Genomic DNA, 11,573 nt, shown 5'->3' with positions numbered 1-11,573 from the left:
TTTTTTACAGGGGGAGGTCTACCCCTGATCTATATCCCCAGCCCCTTTTTTGTTTTTCTTCCACATTTACCTTTTTTCTTTTTATTTTGAGATGGTCTTGCTAGGTTGCCCAGACTGGCCTTGAGTTTAGAATCCTGCCTTTACTGAGTTAAGGATGCAAGTTAAATAAGTGTAGTGTAGTTTTAGACCAGGCATGGTGGCACACACCTGTAATCTTACCAGTTTTTGAGAAGCTGGGGTAGGATGATCCTGAGTTCAAAGCCAACCTCTGCAATTTAGTGAGGCCTTAAGCAACTCAGTGAGACCCTGTCTCTAAAATAGAAAAAGAGCTGGGGATGTGACTCAGTTAAGGTAATAGCATACCTGGAATGTTGGAGAAGAAAGGACAGAGGGCTGGGTGCTGCTGGAGAGAGCACCCAAACACCCGTTTGTTTTTTTCCTCAAGAATGCAGAGCTAATATTTAGAGCTAAATAGTAGTTTGTCTCTACCTGGGATTTGACCAAGGGGCACTGAACCACTGTGTCCCCAGCCCATTTGAGACATGGTCTTGCTAAGTTGCTTAGGGCCTTGCCAAATTGCTGAAGCTGGCTTTGAACTTGTGATCCTCTTGTCTCAGTTTCCCAAGCTGCTGGGATTACAGGAGTGTACCACTGCACTCACTCTTTAGAAAGTGGGAACTGACTGGGCATGGTGGCACATGCCTGTAATCCTAGCAATGGGGAGACTAAGGCAAGAGAGTCACAAATTCTAGGCCAGCCTAGAAGCTGAGATGGGAGCATTGCAAGTTCAAGACCAACCTCAGCAAATAAGGAAGACCCTAAGCAACTTAACATGGACAAAAAGAAAAAGGATTGGGAGTATAATTCAGTGTAAAGCACCCCTGGTTTCAATCAATCTCTGGTTCAAAAACCAAAAATGCTGTTAGTAGTAGTAGGTACATATATATGTACATATGTAGATATTTGGAATTTGGTGGGGGGAGAGATTGGTACCAGGGATTGAATTTAGGGACCACTCAACCACTGAGCCACATCCCCAGCCCTATTTTGTATTTCATTTAGAGACAGGTTGCCAAGCGCCTCGTCCATTGCTGAGGCTAGCTTTGAACTTGTGATCCTCCTGCCTCAGCCTCCCAAGCCTCTGGGATTACAGGCATGGCACCACCTCACCCGGATAGATTAGGTTTAAAGACTAGATATATTAGGTTTATGACTACTTGTTATATAGAAACAAGGTAATTCTGGACCTTTATTTGTTACCTGTAGTATTAAAACTTGCTGGAGAGCGAGAAAGACTTGTTTCATTTAGTTCTCTTAACTACTTTGAACAGTAGTTCTTACCTAATCCTTATTTGAATCATGGAGTCCTTAAAAATCTGGAAAAGCTGCAGTCTGTTTTCCAGGAGAAAAAGTTCACATGTTAAAACAATTTTTTGTATATGAGTCATTTGGATTTTAAATTTTCTTGTGCAGAGAATAAGATCGATAAAAATATACACCAACTAATAATGGTTATGCTACCAGCATGGCACACGCCTGTAATCCCAGCAGCTTGGAAGGCTTAGGCAGGAGGGTAGCAAGTTCAAAACCAGCCTCCGCAAAAGTGAGGAACTAAACAACTCAGACCCTGTTTCTAAATACAAACAGGGCTGAGGATGTGGTTGAGTGCTGCTGAGTTCAATCCCGGGTACCAAAAAAAAAAAAGCAAACAAAAAACAAACAAAAAACTCCTACCATATAAATAATAGACAGACCCAGTGGATTCTAGAAAAGTCATTTATTTTGTACAGGGTACTGAACTGGTGAGGGTGTGGGGTGCTTTACCGCTGAGCTACAGCCCTTGTTCTTTTTGAGACAGGGTCTCACTGAGTTGCTGAGACTGGCTATAGATTTGAAATCCTGCTTCTGTCACTGGTACTACAGATGTACCACCACACCTGGCAACAACTTAAGAAGTATTATGCACAAATACATTTTCCTTTGTTGTGGCAGTTAAAAGTAACAGCATTGTAGTATGAAATAAAGTTTAATTTGACATATGCTGACCTCTGATATCAAACATTGCTTTGGGTTAATTTAGTGTATGAATTTGTTTTTTCTTACCCAACTGGTTTGAAATTAAATGGTCAAAATTGGTGCATTTTTCTAAACTTTGAATTCAGATATGGACATTAAAAGGTCCATGAAAGATGATTCCATCAATTGGAGTAATTAATATGGACAGAAAAGAAGGGTCTAAATAGCTTCCAAAAATTGCACACAACACAAAAGGAATTACAGACTGCCAGTTTATATTAAAGAGATGGAAGCTATTTTTTTTTTAAACAACAGATGAAGTTAACTTAAAAAGACACATATAACTTAAATATTCTGAATTAGTACCACAAAATGATTTCAAAAGGATTTAAGGTAATTTCAAAACATGACTACACAGTAAATACTACTCAGGAAACAAGGAAAATAGATGACTGGTTAGTACAAAGCTTTATAAGTACCCACAGGTGATGTGTAGTCCAAGTACACATCTCCCTTATGGTCTAACCTAGGAATAAGCAAGCATTCATGTATGCAGTATTCACAATAAACTAATATTGCTGCTTTATGCATAAATTTGAGAAGAAACTCCTTTGATTTAAACTAATATTGCTGCTTTATGCATAAATTTGAGAAGAAACTCCTTTGATTCCGGGAGAGTAGTATATGTTACCTATTAAATGGCAACATGGTAAATTGACATACCTTTGTGAAAATGATCAGAGAGGGCCTAAGTAGACCTATCCTTTCCCTCAAGGAAAAGTAGGATAGGTCTTCTACACAGGTAGAAGCCACCAGGTTGAGAATAGAGACAATATGGCTATAATTACTGCTTACTATAATTTGGAAAAGATTTTACAGTATGAATACAAGGGGAAATGGGAAGTTAGTGTTTAAAGGATATAGAATTTCAGTTGGAGATGATAAAGTGCTAGAGATTGATGGTGGTGATGATTGCGCAATAATATGAATATACTTAATTCCATAGAACTATATTACAAACGATTTCAGTGGTATATTGTATCATGATATCTTAAATGTATGTAGCCCAAAAATAAAACGTCAACACATAACTAGTTTGGTACCATGTAACTATTTCTCTGATGTATTCTGCAATGTGGAAGCTGGAAAATGAATACTCAACCATGTAACGTGCTTGCCTTGTGACTTCAGTCTGTGAGGTCTAGAAGAGTGCCTGACATAGAGTAGGTAATTGTATAAATCAGTAAATGAATAAGGATACTACCACAGGGAAATGATTAGTAGGACCCACTCACACACATTCCCAGTGAGGAAGTTCCAGCCTATTAAAGTAACCAGGTAAGCTGAGTATAAAGTGAGTATGACAAAAGCAACCTAGTCTGAAAATATATTCAATCTTGACCCTAAGAAAGGGTTAAGGATCATTTTCAATAATCTAATAATTAAGGGAAGAGAGCAATTTAACATAATTGTAAAAGTTAAGTTTTTAAATCACCTTGAATATTTCATTTATATGGAGAACTAGGATCCCTTATAATGTCAGGTAAGTGAAGCATTCTGTTTTTCACAAGAGAATCTTGTGCAGAGAGGTCACAATGGAAAAATGTTCTTTCTCTGAAATCTAAAAAGGAACATGAATTTATTTTCAAGTACTGGATAACAATTACCAATATATTAAAATTCATTATTTTTCACCACTAACAAATTTAGCATTTTAATAAAGATATCTTTGTGAAGGTATATTTGTAATTAATAAAATTTTCAATTATGGTGTGTATGCTCTGGTTTCTCTGAATTTATTCAAAGTCAATCCTCTTCCCCCACCCTATTTTGTTTTTTTGTTGTTGTTTTTCTTTTTGGTACTGAGTATAGAACCCAGGGCTTGACACATTCTAGCATTCAGCTATATCTCCAACCCCTAAATGTTTGTTTTTCCTTGAAACAGTGTCTTGTTATGTTACACTGTCTTTGAACTTACGGGCTCAAGTGGTAAATACTATTTTTTAATGCAATAAATTTTAAAAATGCAAGACTAAAAACTTTTTTTGACTTGTAAACATGGATCCCAAATCCATTTGGGAGAGGGATACTGGGGCTTGAACTCAGGAACATTTTACCACTGAGCTATATTCCTAACCCTTTTTTATTTTCAGAAGGGGTCTCAATTGCTGAGGCTAGCATCAAATATGTGATCTTCCTGCCTCAAGTGTGTAGCCAAGATTACATAGCCACCACACTCAGCTTATGTGTATATTTGATGAGTTCCAGTGAGAATGCTGTTTATCACGGTGTGTAACCTAACCTTCAAAAAAGTTTCAAACTTAGAAAACTATCTTGGTCCACATTTGGCATATTCACTTAGGAAAATATAGGAGGCCAGAGCCAGGTATTCCCCACAGCAATATAACAGATATAGAGAGATGAGACCCATAGGAACAAGGACAGGAGTCCCCTGTTTTTGAAAGAGGCCCTATACCAACCAATAAGCCTATCTTCCAAAGTTCTGGGAAGACATGGCTAATTATTTGACTACATTTGGAAGCTTCAAAGTACGGTGTCTCCTTCAAATATTCCAGTTTCTCCTAGTTAAGATGCAATTTACCAAAAAAAATTTTTTTGAGGGGTTGGGTACCTGAATTGAACTTGGGGATACTCAACCACTGAGCCACATCAGCAGCCCGATTTTGTGTTTTACTTAGAGCCAGAATCTCACTGAGTTGCTTAGTGCCTTGCTTTTGCTGAGGCTGGCTTTGAACTTGCAATCTTCCTGCATCAGCCTCCCAAGCTGCTGGGATTATAGACGTGCGCCACTGTGCCCAGTTTACCAAATATTTTTTGTTATCCTAAGCAGTGTTGTAACAGTTGACATCATCAGGGTGCCAGAGAACTAGCTAGAAAATTTGGTGAAATGCCAAATTCTCATGCAGAAGGGGAAAGGTCTTGTTAACTGCTTATACTAATCCTTACAAAAGTGGATTTTAACGTGAGTTGGATGAAATTGTTCCAAAGATTACATGGAAGAATGTATGTAGGAATTAATAAGGAAGCACGTCTATAGGAATAAAAAATGTAAGAGGAATAGGATAGAGTAGAATTAACAAGTGTCTATGAAAATTTAAATGATAAAGATGGCAATAACCCAATCAACAAATGGGCTAAGGATATGAATAGACGCTTCACATAAGAAGACTACACTAAGATTCCATCTCACCCCAATTAGAATGGCGATTATCAAGAATACAAGCAAGAACAGGTGTTGGCGAGGATGTGGGGAGAAAGGTACACTCATACGTTGCTGGTAGGGCTGCAAATTAGTGCAGCCACTCTGGAAAGCAGTGTGGAGATTCCTTAGAAAACTTGGAATGGAACCACCATTTGACCCAGCTATCCCACTTCTCGGCCTATACCCAAAAGACTTAAAATCAGCATACTACAGAGATACAGCCACATCAATGTTCATAGCTGCTCAGTTCACAATAGCCAGACTGGAACCAACCTAGATGTCCTTCAATTGATGAATGGATAAAGAAACTGTGGTATATATATACAATGGAATATTACTCAGTTATAAAGAATAATAAAATTATGGCATTTGCAGGCAAATGGATGAAATTGGAGAACATCATGCTAAGTGAGATAAGCCAATCTCAAAAAACCAAAGGACGAATAATCTCATAAGCGGATGATGACACATAATGGGGGGTGGGAAGGGGGCAAGAATGAAGGAAGGAGGGACTCTATAGAGGGAAAAGAGGGGTGGGAGGGGTGGGGGGAAGGAAACAATAACAATGAATCAAACATCATTACCCTATGTAAATGTATGATTACGCAAATGGTGTGCTGTTACTCCATGTACAAACAGAAACAACATGTATCCCATTTGTTTACAATAAAAATAAATTAAAAAAAAAAGATGGCATTTTTGTTTTGGTGGGAAAAGGACAAACCAATAAAATATATTTGTACAACTGATTTATAGTCAATACAATAGAACAATAAAAATTACAAATGGATTAAATACCTAAGTGTAAAAATACCTATAAGTCATCATTTTGCAACACTGAGAGTTAATTAAGGCAAGACTGATGGGTCGGTACAAAACTATAGGTTATTTTTTTTTCCTTTGAAAGGACACTAAAGTTTATTCAACCTGTTGGAAAGGATTAAGTACAAAGTCAACAGAGATCTTTTATTGCATCACTGAAATGTCAAATTGACTCTCCAGGACTGTGTTTCTGTGGCTGAATAACTCTTAGATCTTATTCATCAGCATGCTGAACTGTTCCTTTTTCAGAAACATAAATACCATCCAAAAATTTTCTGAAATCTTTGTTTTTCACTGTTGTGGCTTGCTGAATTAAGCTGAATTTGAAACAAGTTCAATATCATTTCCTTCAAGAACTAATTCATCTTTCTGAGCTTGAGACACTGAGCAAGCAACACACCTGTCCTCATCCGAACCCTGCGGATATATTTCTCACCCAAGAAATCTTGGATTTCAACAAAAGACCCATTCTCCTGAATAACAACGTTGTGGGGAAGTGAGCGTACACAAACCTCATCTTGTAACGAAAGCCCAGGATAATAACCTTGATCATGTTCTGTACATGACTACAGATCGTGTGAACAGTGACCAATTCCTTCCTATTTCCCCACCATCTGTCAACCCATAGCCTCTTCTTTTCCTTTCCAAGGAGGCTGAGTTCTACATTGATATGATTGAAATCCCTCCGGAGGATTTCTCTTGGGCCCTTCACAATAACTGTGCGTCCCTTCAGAGTAATGTGGACATTTTCTGGTATGTTGACAGTCTGACCACTGAGAATGGTCTTCATTCTCGAAGTAGATGCGGCCAAAACTATAGGTTATCTTTTTAAAAAAATATTTTATTAGTTGTTGATGAACCTTTTTATATTTATTTGTATGTGATACTGAGAACAGAACCCAGTGTTTCACACATGCTAGGGAAGTGATCCACCACTGAGCCACAATCCCAGTCCCACAAAACTATAAAGTTTCAGAATAACAAGACAAACTAAAAATCTCTCTTCAGAAGGTATTTATTAATTATAAAAGGAAAAATCTTTTAAATTTTACACTAAAGAAACCTGGCAGACATTTAACCAAGTGATCAAAGTTATCAGTATTGGAACTAATGGACATAATGTTTCCTGACAATGCACTAAGGATAACACTTTGTGTGATAATCCATTAAAACATTATATATAACATACAAAAATCATGGGAAAAATCAGATTACCTAGTTGAGAGGCATTGTATAAAAAAACTGACCTGTGAGCTTCAAAGATTTCAATATTATTAAAATTTTCAATATTATAAAATATTGAGTATTCCAGAGTAAAAGTGAAAGACATGATTTCTGAATGAAAGCGATGGTCTGGAAGTTTCTTTTATAACAATTTTTTTTTTTTAAATTTGGGAAAGGGGTCTTGTTAAATTGCCAGGGTTGGCTATTCACTTGAGAGTCTCCTGCCTCAGCCTCCCCAGTAACTCGGTTTACAGGTGTGTGCCACTGCACCATGTTTTGTTTTCTATCCCAGGGAGCAATATCATTAAACATTTCTTCTTCCCCCTTTTAAAAATCTCCTTTGAGAGCGGCATAGTGGCACATGCCTGTAAAGCAAGTGGCTCAGGAGGCTGAGGCAGGAGGATTTCAAGTTCAAAGCCAGCCTCAGCAAAACTGAGGCACTAAATATCTCAATGAGACCCTGTCTCTAAATGAAATACCAAGTAGGACTGGGGATGTGGCTCAGTGGTTGAGTGTCCCTGAGTTCAATTCCCGGTAACCCCCCAAAACAGAGTGACCTTTGGGCAAAGATTCCATAGCTCAGGAGTTACAGCACTGATTTTGTAAAGTCACCTTTATTGAAGTACAGTTTACAAACATAAACTATACCATTTTATTTATATATTTATATATATATTTTTTGGTACCAGGTTTGCCTAGTCCTTTTAATTTTTTATTTTGAGACAAGGCCTCACTAAATTGCTGAGGCATCTTTGAATTTGGCAATTAGGCTCAGTGATAAAGTGCTTGCCTGGCATGTTCAAGGCTTTGGGTTCAGTTCCCAGTATCACAAAACAAAACAAAAACCTGAATTTGGCAATTATGCCTCAACCTCCTAAGTCACTGGGATTGTAGTCTCACACTACTGCGCCCCGTTAAAAAATACCATTTTTAAGTACAATATTGTAGCTGGGTGTGGTAACACACACCCATGATTCCAGCTATTAAGGAAGCTGAAGCAGGAGGATGTCAAGTTTGAGGCCAGCCTGGGCTACCTAACAAGAACCTGTCTCAAAATTTAAGATGAATGAAAAAGCCTGGGGATATAGCCCAGTGGGTACTCAGTACCCACAGAGTTACTGTTGGTTTCAATCACCAATATTGTAAAATAATAAAATATTGTAATGAGTTTTTTTGTTTTGATTTTTAATTTTTGATGACTTTTTGTTTTTAATTTTTTTATTAATTTTTTTTATTTTTACAGACTGCATTTTGATTCATTGTACACGATGGGATACAACTTTTCATTTCTATGGTTGTATAGTTTTTATTAAATGTATGTAGTCAGGATTTACATTATTTTAAAATATACTTTGACAAAGAAAGCAGAGCCAGGCATGGTCCTAACAACTCAGGAGACTAAGATAGGAGAATTACAAGTTTGAGGTCAGCTTCAGCAATTTAGTGAGAGCCTGTCTCAAAATAAAAAGGGTTGGGGATGTGGCTCAGTGGTTAAGCACTCCTGGATTCAATCTTTGGTACAAATAATAATAATAGTAATAATTAATAATAATTTTGCCAGGCACAGTGGTGCATGGCTGTAGTTCCAGCCACTAGGAAGGCTAAAGAGGGAGAAGAATCACTTGAGTCCATGAGTTTGACACCAGCCTGGGAAATACAGTGAGATCCCATCTCAAAAACAAAACAAAACAAAAAAAACCTTAGAACTTCTTTAGTACCTGGTTATATTAATTCTGTGCATTGACTTTAAAAAAAATAGACTGAATTTTGCGTGGAAACAAATTGTTAAATTCTATTTTAAGTAACAACTAACTAAATTGAGCTCTAGGTAAAGAATTACACTCGTTTTAGTTGACAGAGATACATCATGAGAAATCAAGATGCTAACCAAAATTTTATTTAGTAAATCAATTTTCATTCTATGCAATTAGTCGATAGAGATTTAGTAAAGGTCCTGTAATTTCCAGTAAAATATAATTAGAGTTAATCTTAAGGCATGTGGAGATAATTAAAATATGTTGATTGTATTAAAAGTAAGAAGTGAACACATTTAAAAAATTATTTCTACAGGAAATAAAGACTTACTAGCCAGGTGTGGTGGTGCATGCCTGCAATCCCAGCTATTTCTGAGACTACGGCAGAGGATGGCAAGTTCAAGACCACATTGGGCTACTCAAAGAGGTTCTGTCACAAAATAAAATTTAATGAAAGGGCTGGGTATGTAGCTCAGGGATCCAGCACCCATTTGCATAGCCTGTACCAGGTCTTTGGTTCATTCTCCAGCACCAAAGGAAGTTGGGAAGAATGGACTTTCTGACTAAAACCAATTGAGAAAATGTAATTAGCCAAAGCACATGATGAAAACTTTGGTAAATCTTTGCATGTATGTGTGTCACTGAGAATTGAACCCAGGGGCACTCTACACTGAGCTACATCCCCAACCCTTTTTAGTTTTGAAGCAGCGTTTCACTAAATTGCTGAGGCTGGCCTCCTGCCTCAGTCTTCCAAGTTGCAGGGATGCTCCTGTTACTTGGGTCACCTTGCTGGCTTCTCACCCTTATTTGTGAGGTTTTGGGTTGTTTTGTTTTTTAGAATTCTGTTACAAGCCAGGTGCAGAGGCATAAGCCTATAATCTCGATTACTTGGGAGGTTGAAGCAAGAGGATCACAAGTTCAAAACCAGCAAAATTTAGAGATATCTTGTCTCAAAATAAAAAGGGCTGGGAAGATGTGGATGTAGCTCAAGGGTAAAAAGTATTCTGGGTTCGGTCCCCAGTACCCCTCCCCAAAGAAAATAATTCTGCAAAAGTATAATTCTCTAAATGGAAATTTAATAATTTTCTAACATATTCAGCATTTCTTTCTAGCAGAATGTACCTAATATATACATATATTATCTAAGTATATATACATATACATATGTATACATATAAAATCTCCATGCTAGCTGTGATATGTTTCTCTAGACAATATCTGAATACAGAATGGCAAAAAAATAAGCTGTTAAGAAAGTCATTCATAGGTACCAGTTTCTTTTTTTGGGGTACTGGGGAATTGAACCCAGGGGTGCTTAACCACTGAGACACATCCCCAGCCCTTTATTATATTTTATTTAGAGACAAGGTCTCACCGAGTTGCTTAGGACCTCACTGATTTGCTGAGGCTGGCTTTGAATTTGAGATTCTCCTGCCTCAGCCTCCCAAGCTGCTAGGATTATAGGCATGCGCCACTGCATCAAGCTCAGAGATAATAGTTTCTGACTTTAGTGGAAACATTAAAATTTTAGAACTGAAATGAGTTTTTAAGATCACTTAGTACAGCTAGTTCATTTTCAAATGAAGGAACAGCCGGTTAGTGCACTCCTAAATTTGTATGTGACACAATTTAGGTGAGCCTGATTTGGCTGATTATTAGTAGATAAGAACAGTTTAGGGGTTTGAGATGTAGCTCATTTTTTTAGAGCACTTGCCTGGCATGTGCAAGATTCTGGGTTTGATGCTCAACACTACAAAAAGGAAAAAAGAAAAAATTTCTATTTGTGGGAATATGACAGTGGGCTGATATAATAATTTCTATTTGCTGATTTAATACATTGGCTGAGATTTACCTCTTTTCTCTATACCCCTTTGTCCAAGAACATAATGTAAAACATGCTTCAACCTAGGTAAAAGTGAACAGGAAACTGAAGAAAGAGCTCTGCTCTGAGCTTATCAGCACCACCCTAGGAAGAGATTGAGGAGTTAAGTATATTTGCATTTAATCAGCATCCTGAAAAATCTCTCCAAGAAACCTGAAACCTACCACTCTGGGAGATGCTCGAAAATTACTGAACAGGAAACAAAACTTTTACTTTCCCAAAATTATACTAAATCCATGCCTGGATATTGAATATTGCTCCAAAAACAACATAAGGAAGATAAGAGTCTGGAAAAATGATAATTCAGAGGTGATGTGATCAAAGACAACCATTAATGAGTGTTTTAAGAGACTAGGGGCTGGGTTGTGGCTCAGTGGTAGAGCATTTGCCTAGCATGTGTGAGGCACTGGGTTCGAGTCTCAGCACCACATATAAATAAGTAAATAAAATAAAGGTCCATCAACAACTAATAAACATATATTAAGGAGGGAGAGAGAGAGAGAGAGAGAGACACTAAACTGAGAACCAGGACAGGATAATCTAGAAAGTTGAAATGAAAGGATATATATACACTTGGTCTTGAGCATCTCTCTCTTGCCCACTCCACTCTACCTTACAGAGTGCTACTTCTACCTTTACCTTCAATAAATCT

The 11,573-nt window shown here is 37.4% G+C and overlaps 1 pseudogene; it reads right to left on the bottom strand.

Moving 5' to 3' along the window:
* Positions 1–6,275: 6,275 nt before the first annotated feature.
* On the bottom strand, positions 6,276–6,851 carry LOC124991645 (60S ribosomal protein L9-like; annotated as a pseudogene).
* Between the last annotated feature and the right edge of the window lie 4,722 nt (positions 6,852–11,573).

The sequence above is a fragment of the Sciurus carolinensis genome, chromosome 8 (assembly GCF_902686445.1).
Source record: "Sciurus carolinensis chromosome 8, mSciCar1.2, whole genome shotgun sequence".
Taxonomy (NCBI): domain Eukaryota; kingdom Metazoa; phylum Chordata; class Mammalia; order Rodentia; family Sciuridae; genus Sciurus; species Sciurus carolinensis.
The sequence above is the reverse complement of the archived record's forward strand: the minus strand, read 5'-3'. Positions and strand labels throughout refer to the sequence as shown.